Here is a 23,275-nt window from a genome sequence, read left to right as displayed (position 1 = left end):
CTTGTTTCACAGTGCATAATTTTTATTTTTGACAGAGCACAAAATGTGTCAAGCTGCATGTTAGAATAAACCCTGGAAGGATGGTATTAAGAGATGTAATAGTTTAAAGACACACACACACACACAGAGAGGAAGGGAGAGGGTGTGTGAGAGAAATAAAGAAATAAATTGTGCCATTACTTGCACCAATATTTAGTTTTGTGAGGATGACCACAGGACAGAACAAGTCAGCCAGATATGCTTAATTGGTGTGAGTTGTTCTTCCAACTTCATGAACTGAAATAAGTATTATTATTATTATTATTTATTTTATTCCACCTTCATGAACTGACATAAGTATTACTACTACTACTACTACTACTACTACTACTACTACCACCCCAAGGTCCAAGGGCAGGTTACAACAATTAAAACACAATATAAAAAATGGTTTAAAACAAGTTACAATTAATGAAATAAGGTGGTTTCTAAGAATATACATCTCAACTGTCAAAAGTCAGCGCATCTTCAGCATTCGCTAGTAGCTGTATAATGAAGGTGCCACACATACTTCTGTGAGAAATAAATTCCATAACTTAGGGGCTGTTACAGGGAATGCTCTATCCTAAGTCGCCACCACACCGAGTCTCTGAGGGTGGTGGGACACCAAGATGGCCCCTTTTCTTTCCTGATCTTAGCACCCAAGAGCGTCTGTAGAGAAGGAGACAGCCTTTCATATTTTTTTTGGATCTGAGTATTAAACACGAACATGATTACCTGGAATTAGGCCCAGAAACAAACCAGTGCAACTCTTTTAAAACTGTTTTAAAACGAGATGTGAATCCCTGCCAGATAGCTCCTGAGTCCTCTTCAAGAGCAGCCCCACATAGAGCATATTACAATATTGCAATCTGTAAGTTACCAGAGCATAGAATCATAAACTGTCGAGTTGGAAGGGACCCTGAGGATCATCTGGTCCAATCCCCTGCAATGCAGGAATCTCAACTAAAGCATCCATGGCAGAAGACCATCCAACCTCTGCTTAAAAACCTCCAATGAAGGACACCATCTTCAGAGGGAGTCTGTTCAACTGCATGGAGTACAGTGGTCAAGTAATCTCTGTCCAAAAGCATGATAGGTGGTGAACCAGCCAGAGCTGAAAAAAGGCACCACCAAGGGCACCTGACAGTCTAGTGACAGTGTTGAATCTAGGAGTACTCCAAAGCTGAAGACCTGCTTCTTCCAGGTGAGTGCAGTCTTATCCAGGCTGTCTCCTCACCTTCTGGACGTGGGAACTTGGAACACATAGCAACTCCATCTTGGGATTCAGCTTCAGTTTCTTGGCCGACATCCAATTCATCACTGCCTCCAAGCACTGGTCTAACACCTCAAATGCCTCTCCTGATTCTGCTGGAACAAAGAGATGCGCATCATCTGCACAGTGAGTACCATGAAAGCAATATATCAGAACTTTTAAAGAGTGGTCATTTTCACCTGCTCACATAGTTTATATTCTTTAGTGCTAAAACATGTTTTGCATATGCTCATTGAATCCAAGGGTTGGGGAGGGGGAACGGTTGGCTGTAAAGGTGGGAAACCAACCATCCCTTGGTCGTTTCTTTAAAATATCCCAAATATCTTATCTGGTGGTTTGGATAATTGTACGCCCTTGCCCTGTGGTGATCCAGCTACTGCAGCCGTGAGTCATGGTGACCCATAGATGTATGTAAATCCTGTGAAAAACCTGCTCTCCAAGTGACATGAGATGCTTGAAAGTGGCAAAGTCACAGCAATTCAAGGGCAGCCAACACATTGCCCTTCAGATGATGTTGAACTGCAACTCTTATCATCCCTGATTATTGGCAACACTGGCTGGGGCTGATGGGAGTTCTAGTCCAACAATATATTTGAGACTAGAGACACCATGCTGATTATTCCTGCAATAAGTGGTCATCTGTTTCCATACCCACTGAAGCAACAATGTCTCTTTCGAACATATGGAAAAGTGATGATTTCCTCTGTAAAATGTCATAGGTCTATATTCTCTAATTTAAATGCATCCCATACATGGAATTATAAAATCACCTGAGGACTCTTGTGGTATGAAAAAAGGCTATGGAGGCAGTCGAACTAATGTCTGCAATAAGCTAAAAAAACTGAGACGCATTTTTTTAAAAAGGGAGTCTGGATGAATCGTTCTTCAATCCCAAATATGGTTTCTGCTGATGAGAGCATTAGGAATTTCTGTCTGGTATGTGCGTGTGATGGCTTAGCTGTTTGGCCATTATACAATGTTCATCGGAGAAATCCACACATTTTCCTGGGCTAAATATTCAAACACATTCTTTTGAAAAGATTGATTCCTGCTCGGTTGCAGCATAGTTCATCATCTTCTTAGCGCGGGAATGAATAGATGGTCGTCTCTTTCTCATCTCAACAATTGTAAGCCTGTATTTGGCTAGCAACGGGGCTTGCTGGATGAAGCCTGACTGCTTCGCATTCAGTTCCTTTGTTAGTGCCAGCAAACGATATAGTAGTGTTAAGTAGGGTTCTTTTCTCCCCCCTTCAAGATACAAGAATAAACATCAGTAGCATCTGTCCAAAATATATGCATTGTGGACATTCTCACACAAAGAGATGTATAATAGCTTTACACTTTCAGCAAAGCATAGGGAGAATTGGCTCATGTCAATGCTTTTATATACAATACTTCTAAAAAAGAAGGGGGAAAAACAAGACCTTGCCTAGCAAACCCTGATACAACTTTATACAATTCTAATAGTAATCCTGGGATTCTATGTGGTGTTGCAAGGAATTGCATGCCAAACATCTTGATACACCACATTCTTCCTTCTCCAAAGTTGCTGCATCGCATCATTTATTTATTATAAGAAATCCCAGATTCTTTCATTATGCTAGAGAAAACTTGAACTTGTGCAGAGTACAGCCTCATATGAACTAGGGTCTAAATTCAATGGTGCCAACTGTACAAACTTTTAATGGAGGCTAAGAACTGCTTCTGTTCTGCAAGGCCAGTGTCAGCACCTGCCAGGCATACTTTGGCAAAGGGCCCACTACTGACGCCTGCCTGGTCTCATCCTACATTTTGTTATCCAGATTTGGTGATCACCAAACAGTTGGCTCTCTGTAGCCATCATTTTAATTCCCCACATACAGAGTCAGGCCATTGGTCCATCTAGCTTAATATTGGCTATGCTGGGGTTTTTCATTCTTTCTACTCCCAGGGCGCTCTGCAGACAACTGAAATTACTGAAGCACGCCAGTCACAAAGTAGAAGTTGCAGGCAGAGTTTAGCATAATCAGCTTGTACTGTAGTTATTGAAATAATTTTCTGCTGCTCTCTAATCCATCTTTGGAAATTGCTAAATTCTTTGCCACAGCATTTTCCTTGTGGCAAGGAGTTTCACAGCTCAGCTTTCCTCAAGCTAAGCACAGACATTTGTTTTAGCGGTATTGTGACTCCCTGTTTTAGGCAGAATTTGCAGGTCCAGAGGCTCTAAGGGGAGATAGATTATTCTTTCATATTTTTCATTTCGCACCCCCACGTGCTTTTCAGTGAATTTTTACCCATATCCTGTAATTTCTTCTTCCATTCTCCTTTCACACTCCATTTCTGTCTTTTACACACACAGGAGGACTCAGGGGTTCTGGGGACTGGTAGTGAGCATATTTGCAAGCTATGGTTCTGAGAGTGCCAGCCCTTGCCCCAAATCCACCTGGAGGAATCTGCCTTTACTTCAAGAGACACATGACTATTTTGGTTGCATGTTAACATTGCTTTCTGATATATGCATCAAATATATATGCTAATTCATTGTGTTTGTGTGCGTGTGTGTGTGTGCGTGTGTGTGTGTGCAGCTCAGTATCTAATATTTATTATGGCAGGTGAGAATAATGTGTCAGTTGGCAAATTCTGGTTGTGGTGTGTGCAGAATGGAAGCCCTCTCAAAGTCTAGCTTTAAAATCCGCTTGATAGCAATTTCCCTTTCTCTGCAACAATAACTCTACGATATGCATGAAGGAGTTAATATTTACCAAGGTGTAGCAGACAGAGGGAAAATAAAATGTTATAGCTGAAAGTATCTAATGCGCCTGTTTCATAGACGAGTAATTTAAATATGTTTGGAACTGCTAGCATTTCCAAGAAGTCTGGAAAATTCCTTCCTTCTGTCAAGCTCGTGAAACCTATAAGTTACTGCTGCCTTCACCTCTTTCTCTCTCTCTCCCTCTCTCTCCCCATTTCCTAGCATTCTGGTGCTTTTATGCAGTTGCTAAACTAGTTCTAAATATATATACTTTATTCTGAAGAATGGGAAATGCATATGCGTTACGAAAGTGGAATTAAGCTCCGAAACGTTTAAACACTAGCATGCTACGAAAAGCATGCCACTACACAAACAAGAGAAATGCCATTTATGGCTAGTCTAAGGGTGGGGGAACCTGTGTCTCTCCTGATGTCCTGACCACATAGCACCAGTCTTGAAAGACCTACATTGGCTCCCAGTACGTTTCCGAGCACAATTCAAAGTGTTGGTGCCGACCTTTAAAGCCCTAAACGGCCTCAGCCCATTATACCTGAAGGATTGTCTCCATCCCCATCTTTCTGCCCAGACACTGAGGTCCAGTGCCGAGGGCTTTCTGGCGGTTCCCTTGCTGCGAGAAGCCAAGTTACAGGGAACCAGGCAGAGGGCTTTCTCAGTAGTGGCACCCTCCCTGTGGAACGCCCTCCCACCAGACGTCAAAGAGAAAAACAACTACCAGACTTTTAGAAGACATCTGAAGGCAGCCCTGTTTAGGGACGCTTTTAATGTTTAATAGAATATTGTATTTTAATATATTGTTGGAAGCCGCCCAGAGTGGTTGGGGAAACCTAGCCAGATGGGTGGGGTATAAATAATAAATTGTTGTTGTTGTTGTTGTTGTTGGACTCCAGCTCCCATAATGCCTAGCTAGTATGGCCAATGGTCAGGGATGGTGGGAATTGTAGTTCTACAACATCTGGCGGTTTCCCAACCATGAACTACTTAGTACCTCCGATTTCTCATGCCCCCCCGCCCCAATTTCCTTTTGAAAAGGATGGAAGTATATAATTTCTGGCACATTCAGTTTGTAAATATCTTTGAACATGTTAGGAACAGTTAATTTATGTAGCAGAACTCCCAGTGTGAAGGATTTCAGCTAATGCGTTTGTCTGACCCCTAGATTCCCATATAAACCGCAGTTTGTATCCATCTAGTTACTCAGCTACCTCAGAGAATTTAAATATATGTGCCATTGCCTCCATAGTTTTTTTAAAAATGTGCTTGATAGCCTGCTCATATACATATCCCAATAATAAACTCATAGAGACATTATGAAAATCAAATCTTGTTTATTTGCAATTCCCCAATCTTCCCCATCAACAAAACAAAACAATAGATGCAAATAATTTTTTCTCCCAACAAACCATCTTCAGCTAGTTTTATTCTGTGGGCTTTTTTTTTCTTCCAAGGAGCAGGAAAATTACATAAGTGACAATGCCAGAAAGTCTAGATTTATTACTTTTTTTAATTTTCTGTTTATGCTGGCAATGAGTGAAAAAATAAAATTTTGTAATTTTGAGGAGAGAATAATGTACTTTTTTATTAAAACAGAAATGACACACTGCTGCATATCTAACGTGATTTAGTGTTTTTATTAGTTATAACTGTTTTAATACCTCACTAACTATTGTATCCTCCCTTAAGGCTTTCATTGTTCTCATATGCTAGAAACAAATTGATAATTCAGAAAAAAATAAAGTATTTCTTAGTTGTTTGCTAACAGCAGAATAGCAATCAGTCACCACAGGGTTACCACAATGGGCATCATTATATCTGGAACCTTATCAATTTCACTATATGGGTAAGTATTATTGCTGCATACCGGAACTCCTTTGGTGTTATTGCTTAATTTTAATTGTGATTGTAAAATGTGAAAAATGTGGATATTTAAACAACAATTAAACACCTGCTATACTTGTTGTGCGTTGGCATTTAAAGATATATTGAGTGTTTAAAAATCTGCTGATTCAGATATGAGGCTGAACAAAATAAAGGGGAGGGGGAGTCATTTCAGAACCAATGTTTGCATAAGGCGGTGGTACATAGCAGGGACGTTTTAATTGAGTCAGATCTCTGCCACAAGTTCCACAACAGACATTTCAAAAGGCACATTTTAACATCATGCTGCTTCTCTGTACAGCTTCCGTTATGGTGCCAGTTCCCCATAGCTCCCAATAATCCTTCTCTCATCTGTGCTTGTCCCACTGACATTGTGTTAATGGAAAGCCTTGCACTGGGAAACACCTGCCCAGCATTAACAAGATGTTAATGGGGGAAACATTGGAAAGTCAAGTTACTGAGAAGCAAAAATGTGCAAAACCATGGAGGGGTAGTAAATTTCAATTGATTTCTTGTCAAGGCTTCTTCCATTTCAGAGTCCAAATCAAATTTTAAAGGCACAGGAACAACCGTAATATTTCTAGGCTATATTAGACCTCTGGAAACAACAGCAATGCTGTTGATAAGAAGAATAGACTAGACTTTGGCAGAAAAGGAGAAAAGTGTGATGCTGCCATATACCTTCAGTTCAGTATCAAAAGCTACCTCCTCTGTCAGTGGCATTATTCTCCTGAATACCAGTTGCTAGGAATCATAGGTTAGAAAAGTGCTATTGTACTCAGGTCCTGCTTTGGGGATTCCCATAAGGATTCTGTTTGATTGCTGTGAGAACAGGATGCTGGACTAGGTGGGCCATTGACCTGATCTAGCCAGGAACCCTCTTAAGTTCTTTAATTTGTAATAGCAATTTAAGGCTTTCCCAGGAAATGAGCCCACACTGTGCAGTGACAAAAGCCCTAACATGCTATTGACCAGTACGATCACAAATGGGAGCACGGGAAGCTGTGCCACGCCATGCCAGGCTATCTGTTCATCTAGACCAGGTGAAATATACTCAGAGTCGGGAGTGGATTTCATGCTCTTTATTCAGCTCATAGTGGTGAGGAGGAATGAAAGTTTCCCCAAAGTATCTGCTTTATATACATTATTTACACAATGGGCTGCACGTGATTGGCTAATTCCGGAATTCTCCTGTAGGCCAATCAGGTTGTGGATTCACTTCCATCTGGAGCTGCATTGGGTGGCTCCTGCAGACCAATCATACTGCTGCGTTGTTCTAGGACTAATCAGACTGTTGCATTCTGAATCCTATTCTAGGACCAATCAGACTGCTGCATTTTGGATCCTATTGTTCTAGGACCAATCAGACTACTGCATTTTGGATCCTATTCAACTCAGTACATAACACCAGGACTGTCAACTCTGACTGGCAGTGGCTTTCCAGGGTCTTGGGCAGAAATAAGAACGTAAGGAAGCTCCTGCTCTTGGATCCAACAAAGGCCTATTTAGTCCAGCATTCTGTTCCCACACTGGCCAACCAGATGGCTGCGCAGGATGTGAACCAACACTCTCTGGCTCATTTCGCTCAGCGAGTGGTATTCAGAATCATACTGCAGAAGTTTAACTCCCAGCATCTCTTGATAAAGAAGAATCACGCGGCAGAGATGACTGCCAGCTTGGACAGCTTTGAAAGGTGTTAGACAAATTCATGGAGGATAATGGTTACTAGTCACAATGGCAGTCTTATGTCCAGTATCAAATCCTCTTTTATCTAGTGATGTTGGGTGTTCAGCCAGAGACTGTGCACTGCAAAAAAATGTGTTCTACTCAGCATATACTCCTAGCTAATGCTGGTACTAGTGCACTTGAGTCTCTCCCACAAAATACTTACAGGTTGGAAGTGACTAGAGTTGTATCTGTATAGATGGATTATGGGGTGGGGCAGGACCAAGGACTGGGACCTTCTTTTAAGTCCACTGAGGTCAGCGGTAGACCAGAGAGAGCTGGAAACACTTGATAGGATTGTATTTCTCTGGGTAGTATCCCATTTTGAAGGCTCCACAGTTAGTTACTGTGGAGGCAGATTGCTCTTCAAATATCTCACCATGAAGAGAATCATTAAAATATAATATTCCTGTCTTATATAATATCTTGGCTAGCGGAAAGTATTCTGTCAATCTTCAGTAATGGCTTGTGTCATGTTGGAACCACTAGGGAGAGAAAAGGGGTTTATCTGTAAAGGTTTGAGAGTATCTCCTATATTTCCAATGTGTGTCATAGAAAGAGATAATTAAATATAGAACAAATAGCAGGAAAGTGAATTACCGGTAGGTCCTATCATCCCTCTGAGGGATTACCTTTACCTTTACCCATACACACACACACACACACACACACACACACACACACACACCACATGTGCTCATGAAAGCTTCCAGACTGACAGCTCTGGAAACAGAGCTGCTCATTTAATCCACACAAAGGGCTTAATGCTGTCCTAAATGGTGCAGGTTCTCTTATTTTCTTTGCTCCCTTTTCTTTTCTCTAGTACAGCAGAGGGACAGTAGTCAGGAGAGAGACAGTTGTAGAGCATACACGACAATTAGCATGATAAAAGATGCCTTAATTACCCAATTGATGGATTTTATATTGCTAATATTCGTTACAGTATTGCCATTATACAGCATTTCACTGTGATGTTCCCTGATGCCACTCCGATGTAGGGAATTCTGCAATGCTGGAAAATCTTAATGTGTGTATAAATACTATAAAGCTATGAAGACCACAGGTCTGGGCTAAAACAATGCTGTCTAGCTCCTAATAAGGGCAGGGAAACCTGGTACCTTTCAGATATTCAGGTGCTTGGCAGGTGAGTGTCCCTGCTCTCTCTTGTCAAATTGGCCTGCCAACCAGAAAATGTACCCCATTCTTCTAGGACCATGGCTTTAAAAAGTATTGTTGCACCATTCACTGACTAAGCCCTATCTTCATCTATCTTATGGTGCCGCTACTTCACATAGGTTCCTTCCCCTGTGGCATGGCAAAGCGAGATCTGCTTACCTTACTTATTGCTATATATCTTATATTTAAAGTTGATACTTTCTTCCGTCTCTTCATTTAAATATATATCAAAGGCAGCATTATATTTCCTTTTGAGGCTTAAGCCTTTATAGAAGCCTAAGCCCCCAAACTGTTACTGTAATATGTGACCTATTCCATTTATTTATCTGCTCCTGGGTCAATGCTTGGCCGTGTTGAAAAGGGTAAAGATCAAAAGCATCATCGTTTGCTCAATAATACATCAAGGCCTAAAAGTCATCACAGGGGGAAAATCCATTTCTGAGGTCTGCGATCAGTTTATAATAATTAATTATGAATATTCTCATAAAATTTGTTCTTTCCAAGAGGTACTTGTGTGTTTGATATTTATGTAGTTTGCAAAGCGTATGAGCTCTGTACTGTAACTTTACTTCTATAGCCAAGTATTTGTACCTTGTACAGAATCACAAAGCAGGAAAACATCATACTGTGTTAGACAGGATGCAGGATATGCATTTAAATTTTTCAGTTTTGAAATGGAAGTCAACTTTAAAATAAATATTGCTCCTTTATGAAACTTTTTGTGTGATTTGCAAGGTATGCTCCTGTAATGGCTTTAGGGGTTGCTTGTGCGTAAGTTACCGCCGCTCTGGGCTAGGTTGCCTGGTTAAACCGTTTCTGTCTGGACAGCCATCCACTCCGTGGCTGTTCAGTCGCTAGCAGAATCCGTCAGTGGGCGTTTCTTGAACCTCTTCCAGCAAAGAAGTTCTTTGACGCCAAGTCGCCGCCTACTTTCCCTGCGCGGAAGTCTTCTGCGCAGGGTGGGTGTGGGCAGCGGAGGACCTGTGCTCTCCTCGCTGGTCTCCTGCAAAGAGTCCTGGAGCCTCCCCTCTGCTTCCCTCATCGGCCCCCCTCTATCCCTGGTGTTGCGCTGATTTTCTTCCCCAGCCGGAGACCTGCCTCTCTCCCTGCTTGGCCCCTCTCCAGCATCGCTGTGGAGCCTCGCCTCCTCCTCTAGTTCCGATGGCAGTTCCCTGACAGCTCCTGTCCAGCTAAGAGACATTTTTGGAAAATTCTTGCCTGGGATCGTACTGTGTGTATGTACATATGCGAAACAGCAACAACAATCAAATACAGTGACAATTTTCAAGGAACATTTGAATTCCATGTTTCCTGAAAAAGTAGTGATGTTGATAGTGATGGGTGAATTCTCCCGGACCTGATTTTTATTTGGGCCAGCAATTATGAGCAATAGTGGATAGAGAGTTCTACATCCTCTCTTAATTGCTGCCCTCCATAAGTCGCTCAGTTGCTGAAACAGTTTCTGCAGCATAACAGTGATTTAGAAGGGATATTTCTCTTCCAACTGGTAACAGCGGAAGTGGCAACAGGGTGAGGAGAAGAGGTTACTCTCTTTCCCCCTTTTTTTCCAGGGCAGCAGCAGAATGGAGTGTAGGTAGCTTGACTTCTCTTTGTTCCCTTCCTGCTGGTGCCTAGAATGCTGCTATGGCAATATTCCAGAAGCAATGGGAAGTGTAATTTTCCCAGGATACCCAATGCTTATGCTAATGTCAAACGTCCTGGGAGCTAAATGCTGGCCTGGGTCATAGAGACTAATCTCCCTCATGCCCTACTTGTTGCCACAAGCAGGATGCAGCAAAATCAGAGAGAGAGAGTGAGAGAGACAGACTACCCCTGTTTTCTTGCTGCTGCAACCCCTCTAGCCACCATGTTAACAGCTTGGTGAGTGATGGGTGGTTGGTTTCTTTGGTTTGGATGATAATGATTGCATCATATTGATATCAAGAATTACATGTTACTGTCATTTGTATCTGTACCAAGGAATTATGAACTTGAAGGTTATCAGTTGATGCAACGTGAAAAACCAATGCCATAAAATGGCCTATTATTATTATTATTATTGTTATTATTATTGATTGTGCTTCACCACAATCAAACCAGGGTCTGATAGATAACTAACCCCTTTCATTTAGTTTGGATTTATGCTGTGACCCAATTGCCCTAGACATTTAACATGCACAGTGAATTACTTGCCTTTTATGCACCAAAGTAGGGATGATAATCCTTTCTGTTAAGTGTGCTACTTGGTACATAAGGCAACAGAGCGGTCGCAGATTATTTTATCTTTTGGCAATGAAGATCCACTGGTGACTTGTCCTCAGCATTTGAGCGAATAAAGATAATTCCTCCACAGGGCAAAGCTGAGGAGACAGTAAACACAGATATAGCTGGGGAAAGGACAACAACTTCTAAGAGATACTTCAAATGTTAGAGGTACTTTGGATTTTATGGTGGCCATGTCAGAATTGGAGCCAAGAACCAATTCCACATGGACATGAGGGCAAATCTGTATTACGGTCATAGATCAGCATAAAAGGGTGGGATACAGTCCACCTGTATCCCACCTACAGTCCACCTGTAGAGGGACGCGGGTGGCGCTGTGGGTAAAACCTCAGCGCCTAGGACTTGCCGATCACATGGTCGGCGGTTCGAATCCCTGCGGCGGGGTGCGCTCCCGTCGTTCGGTCCCAGCGCCTGCCAACCTAGCAGTTCGAAAGCACCCCCGGGTGCAAGTAGATAAATAGGGACCGCTTACCAGTGGGAAGGTAAACGGCGTTCCGTGTGCTGCGCTGGCTCGCCAGATGCAGCTTGTCACGCTGGCCACGTGACCCGGAAGTGTCTACGGACAGCGCTGGCTCCCGGCCTATAGAGTGAGATGAGCGCACAACCCTAGAGTCTGGCAAGATTGGCCCGTACGGGCAGGGGTACCTTTACCTTTACTTTATTACAGTCATTTAAAATCTGAAAAGTGTTTTGGAAAGCTAAAAGGTATTAAAACAGAAGGTAAATATGAAAGTCTAAGAATTTAAAAGAAGCTAAAAGAGTCTAAAAGAAGGGATAGGAGCATTGGGTGGGTGTGGAGGAGCATAAAAGGTTGATATAGAAAAGACTTTAACTATTAATTTACAGAGCACTCTAATATGTTCATTAAATCTGGTTTGTGGCACAGGTCCTGATATGTGCGCTACTGGTGTCTTCTGGTTGCTGATATTTTAGTTTTCAATATCAGGACTTGATCCGACCCTCTGTAGGTCCTGGACCTGATGGAGGTCAGGCAGAGGTGCAACTGGTGTAACATCATAAAGCACTGACCAAAAGACAGGGAAACCAGCCATACTGCTAAGTATCTGGGGTGTTCCACAGCATATCCCGCCCAGCTGTTATAATAATAACAAACAGTTTACACTTATACCCGAATTGAAATAACCACCAACCACAACTAAACATTAAACCAACACCAACCCGACAAAAATAAAGCAGAGGAACCAAAATTAAAACATTTTAAAACATTTCAGCCAGTTGCCCCAACCCAAGAGTTGTTCCAGCAATATCCTTCTGGCTTCACAGGAGCCTCTTTTAGCTGTTCAAGGTGAGTCTGGGCCCCACCCCCTAGGCCAGGTGGAAATGGGCCTTGCAGCAGGGAGCTGTCTTACTTCCAGCACTCATGGTAGTAGCCTATAGTGTGATATTCCCCAATCCCTATAAAATACTTACAGTTCAGGCTGCATCACCTGCATGTTCAACTAACTGCTCCCTGTGATATACCACATTCTCCTTAGCTGCCTTGCTTCTATGCCCCTTGGGAAAAGCTTTGTGCATTTTAAGAAAGCAATTGCACTGACTGTTTTTACCATGTTTTGCAAATAAACTGGAGTGCTCAGAGAAAGCAGGACAAACCCATTTTACTGGTGGGTCGGTGTGCCTTCTCCTCTCTTCCAACTGTTATTCCGGCACACTTGGCACTGTAGCTTTTACCACTCAACTGTGGTTCAGAAATTACTTATCCCATACACATCCCACACACATTATTAATTGGCCCCAAACTTCTCTCTAGACCATGGGTAGGCAAACAAAGGCCCGGGGGCTGGATCCAGCCCAATCATCTTCTAGATCTGGCCCACGGATGGTCCGGGAATCAGCGTGTTTTTACATGAGTAGAATGTGTCCTTTTATTTAAAATGCATCTCTGGGTTATTTGTGGGGCCTGCCTGGTGTTTTTACATGAGTGGAATGTGTGCTTTTATTTAAAATGCATCTGGCTTATTTGTGGGCCATAGGAATTCATTATTATTATTTTTCGAAATATAGTCTGCCCCCCCAAGGTCTGAGGGCCAGTGGACTGGCCCCCTGCTGAAAAAGTTTGCTGACCCCTGCTCTAAACAATCCTCAAACAATCCTCCGACAGTCCTTCAAACTAGAGGGCTGTTCACTGTAGGATACATGGTCGCCCTAGGAGCTGAGAATTGTAGATCATAGATCATAGAATTGTAAAGTTGGAAGTGACCCTGAGGATCATCTAGTCCAACCCCCTGCAATGCAGGAATAGGCAGCTGCCCCATGGAGGGATCGAACCTGCAACCTTGGTGTTATCAACACCATGCTCTACCCAGCTGAGCTATCCATTTAGATTCTAACAGGGTGGGCAGCAGGGAAATGGTAACACACTGCTACTGATGGGTTAATCTATCCATTTCGGTTTTGGTTTCTTATTTTCCAGTCATAAGTTCAGCCCTCTATATTTCCATATTACATTTCTTTTCTTTTTTCATTCTAAAGTCCTGATGAAAGATCACCAAAATTTTAGTGTGAATTTCTTCTAATGCATGCCTTTTCTGTAGGCAGTTTTGCTAAATACACACATTTTTGCAAAGCAATTTCTTCCTCTACAATGCATTTGTGTGTGTGTGTGTGTGTGTGTGTGTGTGTGTGTGTGTGTGTGTTTACTAATATATGCCAGTCCCTGTCCAATCTATACCCATAGAATCTTGCCTGCCTTAGGCATCGCAGCTTGGATCTCTGTATTTGGCTTATTTGGCCTTTTTCTGGCAGTTACTTTTCAGCTGATATGTGGGACATGAACCAGTTCCCTTTTTCTAAAGGCACAATACAGCGGTGTCAGGTACTACCTTTTGCATTGATTTTAAAAAACATTATGTTTTGATGTTGTAACCCACCCTGGGACTTTGGGGTGACATGTGAGTAAATCATTATCATCATCATCATACAAAGCTGGGGGTACGGTGCAGTTTAAAGTACAGGATAGGTAAGCCGGTAGATTTTCCACCTTTCCACCTTTTTTCTGTTTCCTCTATCCCAAACCAATTTTAAAAGCAGGGTTTTTTTTTGTCTCCTGGCAGGATGGATTATTAATAGTGGTGCTCATGTGGAAGACCCCTTCTCCTGTTTCGAGGGAGGGGGGACCACAGGCAGCCAGGGAAGCCTTTCCCATCCCTGCCTTCCCACCCACTGAGGCTGCATTTTAAATCTCCTTTCCACCCTGCTGGTTTAATACAGGTTCCATGGCAAGATATACTCAGGTAGTCTGATCTGGTCCTGAAGTGTTCAAATAATTTCCTTTCTCTTCACAGGAGAATCTATTATTTGCATTGCAGGAAAGACAGACTTGAAAGTACCTGTATATTTCTGCCCTCACTACAGATACACAATTTAAGGTTCCGCTTGTGGGTGGTCCTTTCTTTCCTTTGTGGCTATGAGATTTTTCATAAGTTATACTGGCACATTCTCCCCTCTTTTTTCCCTTACCCTTCAATTTATTTATTTTTTTGTTCATATCCCATTCAATTCGAAATATTATTACCGTTGCAAACAAGGAAAATGTGTTTATCAGAAACTGCAAACTCCTTTAGGGCCTCATAGGATTAATCACGGTTATAAAGTTTTATTAAACACAATTTTTGTTTAATGACAAGCTCCACCAGTCCTTCCCATTCCAAACCAATCCTGTCCTAAGGGTGTATCTAGCATAGCAGATTGTTTTCAACAGACTCTCAAGTCAATCCCTATTACTTTGTCATGCACAGAGATATTTTTCTTCCTGGATAATTTGAACTTCCTTAAAAATCACATCTGTTTCATACTTTATTTATTTGTAATTTAAATCCTTAAATTGAATCTTTCATTACTAACATCTGGGCTTGAAATGCAGCCCACTTGAAAAAAAATACAAATTTTATTTTATTTGTAGTCAGACCCCTCCCTTTCACTCGGTTGCATTGGTACAAACATTCCCTGGCCAGAGGCAAAACAGCCGGGTATCTTAAAGCTGTGATGTCGTATCACGTGTATTATGGCTCACTTGAACGTCCCTGAAGTGACTGGCAATTTGCCCAGAATTAGACTGAATGCAAGTAATAAGCTGTAGAAATTCCACAATATTGACAATTAGATATCTCTATACAGCAGCAGCTGTGTATTGTTCTCATGGTATATTCCTCTCAAAGCACCTCCTAAAAAGGAGGAGGGAGAAAAAATCCTGGCAGAAGGTTTGTAGGCAGTAGAAAGGTAATATACATTGTAGGAAATATCTCAAATTCAGATTAATAGGGATGTTTCGATTAGTACCATTTTCTACAATGGAAATCATGGCTGAAAGAAAATGCCAGAGAGAGTCTTGTGTTTATAGCAGCACATCTGTACAGGATAATTACTATATTTTTAGCATTTTTAGAGGAAGATACCTACTCTGATTTCCATTAATTGGGAAGTCAAGAAATTTTAATCAGGAGTGCCTTCAGATGCTCATCTGGGAAAGATGACTCCCCAGGCCTTTTCAGATTTGCTTGGGGAGAGGAAAAAAAATCTTTAGCACCCTTACATAGATACGTCTCAGAAATACGTATTCTGGAGAGAGTTTATTCAATGGGAATATGTTTAATTTTTCACCTGTTACTAGATTATCCCAGATTGTGTGGAAGGAGTCATTAAATTTTTTTAAGAACTACCATTTATGCAGTCCCTTTGCCTCAAAGTCTGTTTGCCAGTTTCTTCCACAGAAAAAGAATTAATTGAGCATATATTTTACTCACAAGACACAGCAGCCCACAATGAAAACATCCTAATATTTTTTTAAACAACGCTATTGAAGTTTGCATTATGAACTACTAATCTTTGATATTTTGCCCAGTGAATATAAATGGAGCATGTTTTTCCTCTAGTATTCAGCTTGTCAAACTTTGTTTTTTTCTATCTATTTATATTATATGAGAAATGATAATTTTATTATCAAGTAGGCTGCAATTTTTTTTGCAGAGTTACCATAAAGCGGAGACAACAATGAGATGTCAAGTTTTATATTGCAGATGCTAATTTATCAAGCTAATTACTAACAAAATGCAGCTAAATTGCTGATAATCGTGAGACTGATTAATTCAGCAACACAGATATTGGTGAGTATTTAAAGGTTATGAATAGCCATATGGATTTCTTGTCTCTTTCTGTTCTTGCAATGCCATTAATACACTCTGTATTGTGCAGTCTGTGCAATTTTTTTACAATGGTGAGCCATGTGTTTTAGAAATAATTGGAGTCAGAGGGGTTGCTGCTACATATCAGTGAAAAGAATGCTACTTTTGGACGCAGCCATTATAGCAAATATTTAACAAAATATTTGGAAATGCTCTGTATGTCCTCCAGCTAATGTTTCCCTTCTTCATTAGGCAGTTTATTCTTTCCCATTCCCCCTTTCCAACTATTGTGGTACTCCAAACAGTTATGACCAGACATAGCGTCCTGGCATTGTCACTGTTTGGGCATGGTATTGCACCTCCTTGTCTATCTCTTCTTTGTCAAAGCCCACGAGTCCAACTTTTTCTTTTTCTTTATTAGTCATTTCTGATTCATTTTTCTTGGATGAAAAATGAAAAAATAAATAAATACACAATCATGCAGTGGTTCATAATTGCAACAAACAATCCATTGTTCCGATTTAAAAAGAAGAAGAAGAAGTCAAAGATATAATTCCTACATTGCTGAGATAAATACAGATCACTCTAAGCGAAATGCACAGGACTGGAGTCAATCCTCTCTTCTTCCTTAGCTATGTACAACTAGAATACAATCCAGACTGCATTGTTGGAAATCAGCCTAGTGAGTGGACTACTTCAAACATGGGAATGTCCATGAAAACAGACCCTCGCGGTCCCTTTACAATTCTATGATTCTATGTCCCTTTGGGTGGGCTGGATGCATGAGAAATGAACATTCACTTTTTTGCCATTTTAACTTTCCAGCAGTGTAGCCCCGTGGAAGTTAGGCTGCTGAGTCAGTGCCTAATGAGGCCAGATCATGATGTGTTATTTCTGTGAACTACAGACAAGGCTGAGGCTGCATGAAATTGCATCACTTGGGTCCTTGTACTGCCAGCAACATAACAGCTAGGTCCCCATGGTGCCGAATGTACTCCAATAAAAGAGGTTAAAGAGCCAGTACATTAATTGACTCTGGTGCCAAGTCCCTTTTGTAACCTGTGTTATCAGCAGAAGTACAAGTGTGGCATGGTAAAGAATATCATTATGAAACAGATTTCCTGGGAGAGGAATTAGCCAGCTCAGGTAGCGATCCTGGTTGTAATGAACACGCTGCCCTGTTTATGAACCCAGCGATAGATGTTCTTTCTTTCTTATTTCTCTGGGCTGAGAGGGAGAGGGAGAGGGAGAGAGACTGATCCCTTTGTGGGGAACTTGAATACTTTCGTGCTGGCTCTCAAAGGGTTAATGTGCAGTTTACTATTGAATAACACAAAATGAGCTGTAAATAATGTAATGATATGTATTGTTAAGCTACATATACTGTACCAGGTGCAAGTACTCCCACTCCTCACTTAGATATAATCTGGGGCAGTCAACAAACACAGATGTATTTTAACAAAGAAAAAAGAGAGAGGGAGAGAGAGAAAGAAAGAGAGAGAGGGAGAGGGAGAGAAAGAGAGAGATTATGATAAAGAAAGAACAAGAGAGGGGAAAATATGTAATGTAATTTAATCAAGATAAGAACCCAGGTAAAACTTGGCCTTTTTTCCAGAGTACCTTTAACTACGCTTGGGAAAATATAACAACACTTTGACTTGTTTTTGGAACACGCAGGAGCCAAACACGTGTGAAACACCTTGACAGGCCTTTTGTATAACTACAAGAAAACTGATAATCCTAAATCAATTACATGGGGAAAAATATGAATCTTTGAATACTGGTAATTATAATGGTTATCTTTCACCATTGTAGCACCTGCAAATGATGCGTCGTATATATAACAATGATTCAAAAAGCCCCTAATTAACTGTTTAATTTTTTTCTTGTTTGCTGGCTGTAAGCGGTGTGCATTAATTGACAATTTATACATATATTTTTTTCCACCAAATATTTTCCGTTACCTTAGAGCGCCAGAAAATCACATCTGATTGAATTTCTTTCTTCCTTGCTGCTAGGCTTGCTTTCTAAAAACCCGGTCGGGATTTATTTATTTTTTAATGGAATTCAATAGATGGCAAAGGATGGGTAGGAAATTCTGAGGCTGATCCGACCCAGTGGAGACAACTGCAGCCCTTTCTGCAGATACTGACATGATTCCTTCCTAATAGTGCCAGTCAGAATTCCTAACTATCTCTACCAAATGTGAAAGAGCAATTCTGGAAGATCTCCAGCCATGGCTTCGTACTGCTGACAGATTACTCTAGGCTATTCATGGAGCAAGATTAGTCTGACCACCATGAAGAAAATTCTTTTGTTCTGGGTTGTTAGCTAGGGTGGGCATGAACCAAATCGAGGGAAAGCTGTGCTGGTGAGCTCAATTCACACAGAAATAGGATTGGTGAATATTTATAAGAGTGTGCTGTTGTGGTTCACCGCGAAGAAGGGAAGGCAGATTTGTCAGGGTTCTAGATGGAGAGCATGTTAATAATAATAATAATAATAAAAATGCTTAGGTTTGCTGTAGAGAGGCTGAGCTCGTGACAAGCACTGTTAGGATTTTAAACGTGGCTGCAAACCAGAAACTGCTCCAAAGCACAAGTGGGAGATTGCATATATATATTTCAAGCAACTCAGACCAGCGTGTGAACTATAGTGCCTTTGGTGTGCTTTCCGATACAGTTGTGCTGCGGCAGTTCCAAAGGCACTGAGACAGAACCGGCAGAATTCCTGCGTTCTGAGTGGAAGCACAACAGCGCCACACACAACAACACAAAATGCAAGATGGCCGAGGCAACCATCTGCAGGACATCAAAGTCTGCTGCCTGATGGCAAGTGGGCTGCCAAAGCTTCTAAAGGCTTTGGCGCCGGACTGTCAATCGGATGCAAACTGCCCATCTGCTGCATGGCACAAGTGACAGCTGATTCTTTTGCAGTCCGTAAGATGAACTAGACCCTAAGCCAATCCGTCCCTATTCCTAATCACACAAGGTTTGTTCTACCAGTATCATTAGCCAGACACGCAAGATACAGTATGTGGTTTTTCATTTTGCTCCGTACGTGACATGATAAAAACCGGCGCTGGGGATGGGCTGCAAAACCAAAGGGGACACACTGCTGCTACTGCTGAGAAAGCATATTGGCAATGTTCAAAGCATATTGGGGGCATAACAGTAGTCTAAAACCCCCAATATGGATTAGGACAGCTGACCAGATGTCTTGAGTGACATTTTTTAATGAGATTCGAGCGTATCCCTACAGTACATAAATGCAAAGTATACATCTGTATACTTTTTTGCCCACTGGAAATAGAATACATGGATGCTTGGGCTATAGCTGATCATTCCAACACAGAAACAGAGAATTGTAGTACAGTGTTAGCTGCGTGGCCCTCTCCCAAAATAATACTTATCTCTCCGTTCAAGGTCGGCATGTATGTGTAAAAGCAGACAAGTCAGCTCCTGCGGCAACACCCCCCCTCCAACTGGCCCCCTCCTTCCTATTTCAGAAAGAAATTACGACAGATACTTTCAGGGGTGTCCTTGTGAAAATCCAAAATAAGACCTCAAACATTCTAATTTAAGGGACTTGTATCCTAAATGAAACAGAAATATAGAAATGAATCTGTTAACTAATATGGTTGCGATAAGTATACCATGAAGTATAAAAGTCTGGAAGTGTGTATGAAAGGTGATTGAAGAAACAGTTCTCTTTGTAGCACTCAAAAATTAATTCAGATTAGAAGAAAAGCTACTGGAAATAGAAATCTAAACATGCATGTTTCGGGCTGTAACTGCTGCACTACAAATCAGCCTCTCTTTCTCACACACACAATTCATTTTTCTGTTGTGAAAAATCCATTATTTTACCTACCCAACAAGCAGCAGATAAGCAGTACTGAAGTCTGAAAATCTGATAAATTTCAGAGCTAACTTGGCAAATATTTTGACTACTGGCCTCACCCTTGCATCCACAGGGTTGATCAGTGACTTCCGGAATTCCCCCTGAGCTTGAGCATCCAGGTGCTGGATTTTTCCCTAGCCTAGCTTAAGGGCCATTTTGAAATTCCAGGTACTGAAAATGAGATCTGCATGCAAAAACCCTTCCCAGTCAAGCAGCTATCTTACACTAATAAGCCAGAGTAGGTCAGGTGTTACTCCTTTAACCCTATGAAAGTTTCTAGGTCTGCCTTGCTCACTGGATTGATTGATTGATTGATTAGGAAAGTTGCTCTTGTTGGCTGCAAACACCTTCCCTCACACAGCAGCATATGAATAGCAAGTTCTGCAAGTTTGCCCTCATCATTGCAGTGGCATTATCATTTCAAAGATTTGAACATCTAGTGCAGTGCTGGCGCAATGCTCTGGTTGGATAGCAGGGCTGTCAGAATACCACTGGCATTGATGGTGCATTGACTGAGAGGATCTGGGTGTTAGTCACTGAACCAAAGGACATAGATATTAAAGGGAAAGCAACATCAATAAATTACAGGTTTAGAACTTGTAATTCTTAAATTACAATTTATATTGTTTATTAAATTTGTATACCACCCTTCACCCGTAGAGGTCAACATAATTGCTGGAGAAGCATATGGTCCAGGATCAAAATTTATTGATACAATGGGAGTTTCTCTATGGCTTGAGTGAAATCTAGTTCATATTTAATGTTTATTGGGTTTACTTATAAATATTAGTGGATGCACAGTCTTGACTACTTGCCATCCTTGAAAAACTACCAATATTTGGGTTTCAGAATTGTGGACTGAGCAGTAGAAGATTCTTTTTTCTTCATTCAAATTCTGTTTTATTCTGCTATTTTCTACATGCTTACTCTGGTGTCTGTGTATTTCTCCGTATTCATAGTACAGTACATCCCAATTAAACATCATCTGTGAGTTTACTTCCTCTTTTTCATTAATAAACGTTAGATTTCAAAGAGCCCTTTAGAATATATGATAACAGTATTGCTATGTGTTGTGCATCTTCAAAGCTAAATTTAATGAGCTCTACAGCCTACCTGTAAAAATTGCACCTGGAATGAGTTGAAAAGAGATCAACAAACCTCCTCCCCCCAAAACAAAAAAATATATTTATTAGAAAAATCACAAGGAGGGGAAACTACTCAGTATTTCTTAAATGTATCCTTTGGCCTCCCTTTTCAGGATTAATATGTTTCATTTAAAATATTTTCATTTCACTTGGATTGCAAACTTTCTACTGAAACTGCTAGGTTCAAAGAAAGTTATATTTTTAGTATTGCCTAGTTGAATTTTTCATTTATTAAAACATGGAATCATGCTGAATGTTTTATATAGGCTCTTAAAAACCCCCAAAACCTAACTGGAAGCCCAGTTTTCCAAAAGGCAGAATTAAGCCTTTGGGCTTCAGCTATATTATATTTTCTCATAGGTCTTGTCTGACCTCACATTGCTGGCAGGCATAAGTGTTTGATCCATAGACACAAAGACCAATGGATTTTGCTTGAGATGCCGCCCTGCTCTTCTATTAACTCTCATAGTTTTCCAGCAGCATTGGCAGTAGCCCAGTTAACACACTGCCATCCTGAATTGTTCAAGGATGTTGTTTGAATCATTACATTGGCAAAACCACTCCCTTAAGCAGGGCCATCGCAGTCACCTAGCACCCTTGGACAGCTAGCAATATTTTGGCTGGATCCACTGCTGACATTTGTCCCGGGACCTTCTTTAATTCCTCCCTCAGGTCTCATGCTCTTAGCACCACCAGGTAAATGTGCCCAGCCGCCATTTTGATTTTCCAGTGTCCTGGAGCATTGTCATGCTGGGGCATTGTGGGAAATCAAAATAGTAGCAAGGTTGAGGCACCTGCTGCTGCCTGCCACTAGGCAAGCCTGTCACGACCTGCAAATGGAGGTCACCTACTAAAAGAGGATGTGGACCACCAAAGGGCATTGGCGCACAGCTCTCTCCCTCTGGGTGGCCAGTATATACTGAGTATAGAATGAAGTGATGAATCAACATGGTCATGCTTAGTGGGGTGGAGTTCAGGGCTAGCTGGGAATCTGCTTCTGGGGCAAGTAGACAAGTGTCCAGTGTGAGACCATGTGTTCAGGTGCCATAGGGCCAGGGCCAGATGATGTTGTGCTATGATTACAGAGTGCTTTAATCCACTTTAATCACAAAAACCTAAATTTATGGTATGCGCTTGACTCTCTCCTGCAAAATTTGGAGGCGCCCAAAAGCAGCATCTAGAAACAAGAACATAAAGAGGAGCTCACCATCAATAGGACACACAAGATAATCAAAACTTTTTTTAAAAAAGAGAAGGTTTCAGTTAGTGGAGCACAAATAATGAGGAAGGTACCGGTAACCTAGCCAGTTGGGGCAGGGAGTTCTACCTATGGGACACCAATGCAGATAAATCCCTCTTGTGCATTGCCACTGACCTTTGCCTGGAAAGCAATGGCACATGCAAGAGGGCTGAAGCAGCTGACTTTCAATGATGAGCAGACTTACCCCAGAGGCAGATTCTAGGCATGGGAAAAAATAAATTGTACCTCCCCCCCCCCCCAAAAAAGTATGTAATATGCAGGCCTTTGTTGCAGTATCACTTCAACTCAAAAACCTGAGATGACATTCGTGCTAGTGGGCATTTTGATATTCAGGAAAAGTTACATGTGTCCTTGGGATACAAACTCTCTATAACACAGAGTTTGGTATCTTTCACATTGTTATCGCTATGCCTATTCACATTTTTTTTTTACTCAATGTGAGTTGTTATGCACTGTAATTCCAGAAAATAGTGCTAATGACATACTTCTCCTGGAAACGGTATACACACAAACCATTAAATACCTCAACCTATAGCGCTGTACGTGGGTGTAAAATTCTCTCTTGCCATTAACAGTGTACAGCTAATATAAGTGGAAGTGCAGGATGTCATTATAGCAGCCTTGAAGTGAAATCTATCATTAAACTGAGGGACTAGGCCTTCAAAATATAGATTAAAAACAAACAAACAAACCATTCTGAACGATAAGTAGTCCAGACCA

At 41.3% G+C, this 23,275-nt stretch overlaps 1 long non-coding RNA gene across 2 annotated transcripts in view; it reads left to right on the top strand.

The window, feature by feature from the left end:
* LOC310745589 overlaps positions 1 to 23,275 on the top strand; it is a 232,257-nt gene that overhangs the window by 185 nt on the left and 208,797 nt on the right. Inside the window, exon 2 of one of the 2 annotated variants that reach the window (XR_014540191.1) lies at positions 1,226 to 1,420. This is a non-coding gene — a long non-coding RNA (uncharacterized lncRNA). Of the gene's footprint in view, positions 1 to 810; positions 1,421 to 23,275 lie in introns of those variants that run through there. The other variant, XR_014540192.1, reaches the window with a different exon arrangement.

This window comes from Podarcis filfolensis (genome assembly GCF_964270895.1).
Source record: "Podarcis filfolensis genome assembly, chromosome: 12".
Taxonomy (NCBI): domain Eukaryota; kingdom Metazoa; phylum Chordata; class Lepidosauria; order Squamata; family Lacertidae; genus Podarcis; species Podarcis filfolensis.
This window is presented reverse-complemented; position numbering and strand designations above follow the sequence as displayed.